This window comes from Branchiostoma belcheri, unplaced genomic scaffold, assembly GCF_001625305.1.
Source record: "Branchiostoma belcheri isolate BF01 breed outbred unplaced genomic scaffold, Haploidv18h27 scaffold8, whole genome shotgun sequence".
Lineage (NCBI taxonomy): Eukaryota > Metazoa > Chordata > Leptocardii > Amphioxiformes > Branchiostomatidae > Branchiostoma > Branchiostoma belcheri.
Genome location: NW_017804464.1, coordinates 5,002,648 through 5,007,527, shown reverse-complemented (window position 1 = coordinate 5,007,527; position 4,880 = coordinate 5,002,648).

The following is a 4,880-nucleotide window of genomic DNA, read 5'->3' as shown; positions in this document are numbered from 1 at the left end:
AAGGCCAAGACAACAACGACAAAAGGACTTTTCAATTTAACGGGAAACAGCAGAGCCACTGCATTTAATACACGTGAACATGTTATAAAATCAAGACCTACTGATTGTATCTGTTGGCAGCGTTGAAAGTGTACGGTACAGTTTTTAACTTAGATTTTCCAATAACAAAACTGTGTCAATCTGTCAGTCACATGATCCGAACTGTGCCCTGTCCGCATCCCGTCCCACATGTCCCCAATCTGGTCGGCACGTACCCCCTGTTGCTACAAGTTTGTTGGAAGTACAAACATGTACATTCAAGGAGCTAATTTCTTGTCTTACCTCGCAAGAACGTGCCTTTTTCAACACCGCGCCGCCTTTTGCAGTCGCCATTTACGTCACCAGTCTCCAAACTCCGCCCGCTAGCGCCAGGAAAATACGTATTATTTCCCTCTAAACATCCAAGGAACGGCACACACCAGACATGGAAACGTCCAGACGATATACTGTACACTTTAGACGGATAATTTGCGGGCAAAAAGCTGAAAATGTACCTCAGACGTTGGAGAGAATTCGTGCACAACACGCCGCGCCGCACACTTGGGAGTGTCAAAGGTCATAGAACTGCAGCTGACGCACAGTACGGGACAAGTATCCAAGCGCAAACCTACGCCGACTGAACACGCACCATAATTACACTTTTACAGTCTCAAAACTGATGTATTCCTCTAACATTTACCACAGGTTCCATTTCGACGCCATGCACAGAACAATCCCTGCACCTTTCTCTAGTATTGTGCAGCACTATTTTGTGCCCGGACTACTTTTGACGGGTTCGCCCATAAATACTATGTTCTGTGGCCTTAGTGTGGACCTCTCCTTGGTGCTGAATTCACCATCAATTCCATGTATTAAGTATTGCAGCTGTGGCCTCAATACTGTACAAGCCTGTACACTGTTTGACACAACAGTACACCCATGGAAAAGTGAGGGATTGATGTATTTTAGTACATATATACAGTATATAGTACATTGAAGTCTGTATATCAACAAGATCTATATTTGATCAAGTCTCATATATTTTCTGAGGATTAACACAAAGGAACAACAGGGTTTACGGAAAACCAGGTACCGGCCAGGCCAGGCTACCACAATACCAGTTATGCTGGTTGCAAATGTGCGGAAACACAAACACAAACACACACACACACACACACACACACACACACACAGAGAGAGACACGCCAAAAACAATACCTCCATTTTTCATGGAGGTAACAATTACTCACAGAGCATCATACATCATTTGTTTGAGTTCTAAATCCTGCTTTGGGTCGGGGGCAAGAGCAAATTCTGAGTGGGGAAAGAGCAGAGCAAACTTGCAGTCAACATTCAATCAAAATTCAACATTTCATAAGGAAAACATATCATATCATGACCATGGAAAAATCAAAGTAAATTTCACATAAAATACTTTAAAACCGTGGGTCACCAACAACACAAACAATGCTATTCAAAAATCAGTTCAACAGCATTCAAGCACATCTTATATTGACAGAACATTATGGGAAAAGATGGCTTACATAATGCATATATAAATCAGTAAAAAATTCAGGAAACAGAGGAGGAAACGAGCGTATATAATGTAGTCATGTTAGTTCAAAACGGACATGAAAATAGCGTCCCCGAACGGCGGCTTTACTAAGTGCAAGTTTAAACACAGGGAATCGTCACCGGCGCAACTAACTTTAACGCCATTCTGCATTTTAGCTTGTCCATCTCTTCTTTTCTTCTTTCATTGTGAGGCGGACACCTACCTGAAGATACTGCTGCCTTGCTTTTCTTCCTTATTACGAGATGGGGTTCGCGAAGGCCTTCATCCCGTGAAAGGCTAGCCTGGTATCCAGTCTGATCGTGGTCGGGGCCGAAAGAGCTCTGTCCCGCCCGCCTCACTTAGGTTTCCCGGTGTGTATTTCACGAGAGATTGATTAGTCCTCCACCAAATCCCCAAGCATACTGTCTCATTAGCGTAACTCTCCTACCGGGACGGTCTGTTGCACTGGGCGGGGGAAGCTATTAGAGCCCCCGAAGACACAATTAACCTGCCTGAACACCCCAATACACCCAATCACGTAAGACAGGATACCAGGGTAGTGAAAGGCGTGTCAAGTGCCTTTCTCGAGGGCACAAGATCGGTGACATGGCAGGGTTCGAACCCGGGACCTCGTGGTTCTGAACCCAACGCTCTGCCGTTCCGCGGCCACACGACCCCAACGAATTGCAACGAGTTCGGCCCAAATACGAGAACATAGAGGCTAGGACAATGTTAAATGCGACTCACCTTCTTAAACGGACGTAGCTCGTCTTAAAAGACGAATTTTAACCACCGAGTTCTTCCCTGTCCAAGCGCCGGGACTCGCCATCTTGCTCTGAGCAGCAGCGTGGTCTTACCACCTGATACGGAATCACCATAATTTGCATTTTCTCAATTAGATGATTAAGTTAGGCCATGTTGATTTGATCATATGGATGACATCCAGTGGAAACCCCAAAACTGATGCGATCGTGCGAATAAAAAAAGTTACCTTCATTCTGAAATCTAGGTGGTCATGAAGGTTGAACAAAATGACTAAACACACAGAGTAATATTTTATGGGCCCAGTGATGAGTTTCAGTACTGCAGGCACTGACATCTACCGTCAAAATCAACACGCATCTAACCGTTAGGCGGACATAACTTGTACTATTTGGGTAATCAAGAGATAAAAAGAGACGACCTGTACACCACCAGTCAGCGAAACTACGTAGCAAGACCTCTCGACTTCTTCTTCTTCTTCCGTTAATGTCCATCGGCCGAATTGTCGGCCATTTCTCCTCTCCAAAGCCTCAGCCTTCCTTCACAACTGCACATATATTACCCTAGCTGGTTAACAATGCAACAAGTTTTCGTATTGTGGCATTTTCTTTGTTTGGAGGAAAATAAACTTCAGTTTCTGACGATGTATTGAAATGCACTCACATGCGGGACGCACTTGACGCAAACACGGTCTCAGTTCAGCGCCGCCCAGTGATGAGTTTCAGTACTGCAGGCACTGACATCTGCCGTCAAAATGAACACGCACCTAACCGTTAGGCGGACATAACGTGTACTAGTTGGGTAATCAAGAGATTAAAAAAAGACGACCAAAAGTAAACCTACTAGTATTTACCACCAGTCAACGAAACTACGTAGCCAGGAAAACCTCTTGACTTCTCCACATCCTTCCTTCACAATGTAGCAAATCCGCACGATACGTGTAACATATGTGCGGTTGTGAAGGAAGGCTGAGGCTTCAGAACACAACTGGTCTGCATATATTGTATTATTACCTCCGGGGAAGGAGACATCCTTCCGCGAGGAGGTTTTACTATTGTTCGAAACATTTCTGTCAGCAGCTGTTTCTCGCGATCGGCTGGACGGATTGGTCTGTTGTTCGGTGTACGTATTGCTATTGGGCTGCAGATGATGCAGAACGTTTTTGTTTAATTGTATATGTGTTTATGGGCGTCGAAATAAAAGGTTTTTAAGTGCTCCGGACACCCCCGCCATGCTGAAAATGGAATTTACCATGTTGTTAAGGAATGGGGAGGTTTCAGTTTTGGGTCTTACCATTTAAAAGGGGTCAAACAGAGGGGTGTCTGCTTCCGATATGTATTTTGAAATATTATCGCAGTTGTATCTCGCGTTGGGGTAGACTGGACTCGGTGTATGTTCTTCTAATGGGCTGTAGATGGTGCAGGTTTTTTTGTTTTTATTGTATATGTGTTTTGGGGCGTAAAAATCTGAAAATGGTCGCGCGCGGCGCTGGGCTGGCTGCCAGCGCAACTTCCGGGTGGGCCAATGGGTCAGGGGTCAACGCCCTCTTGCGCAATCTTGGATGTTTTCGGCGTATAGTACGACTTCTTAACTTACAAATACCGTGGTATACTGTCTCAGACGTTCTCGACATGCATTTTTACCGTGGGTACATGGTATGGGCTGCAGATNTTATTCCATTTATTACCTCCATGAAAAATGGAGGTATTGTTTTTGGCGCGTCTGTCAGTGTGTGTGTGTGTGTGTCTGTCTGTCTGTGTGTGTGTGTGTGTGTTTGTGTTTCCGCACATTTGTAGTCAGCATAACTTCAGAACGCCTTTATGGATTGTGATGATTGTATGTTGGTAAGTCTTAGGAAGACGAAGGTCAAGATCAAATATGGGCCTCCTGGTGGATGACCTTGGTACTGCAGCAGAACTTCCGGTTTTTGTATCTTTTGTCCTGAACATGCTATGGTCTTGACTTTTGGGTGACAGATAGCTTATTCTGTCAAGAATAAGTGGTGCAAGTTTGGTCCCCCTAGCAGCTTGTTCTGGAACTGCAGGGCACTTTCTGGCGAAATCTTTGAAAGCCAATAAGTCCAGATAGGAACAACATATTTTCATCATTTTTGGTGTGTAGGTTACTGAGAGAGAGTTGTACATAATTAAATGCAAATTATGGAAATGAGGACCTAATTTGCATAATTAATGAGAAAATGCTACAATTAGTGTTTTATATAATAGTACTTTTATACATGTAATCTATTTAATATGTGGCAGGCAGAACATCAATAGATACAATTACGCAAATGATGACCTAATTTGCATAATTAATGTGAAAATTCTGTGGCTCCTTATTGGTGAATGATGGGACTGTTATACCTTCTGACATGTGTAAGTTACTTAAAGGTTAACACCACTATGCATATATTATGTTAATGCAGGTCATTTGCATAATTAATGAGGACATGTTGAAATGAAGTATGACAAAGTAGAGGAATTTTACGATATAAAATATTGTCATTTGAATTTACAAAACCATAAATTAAACTAGATTATGCTAA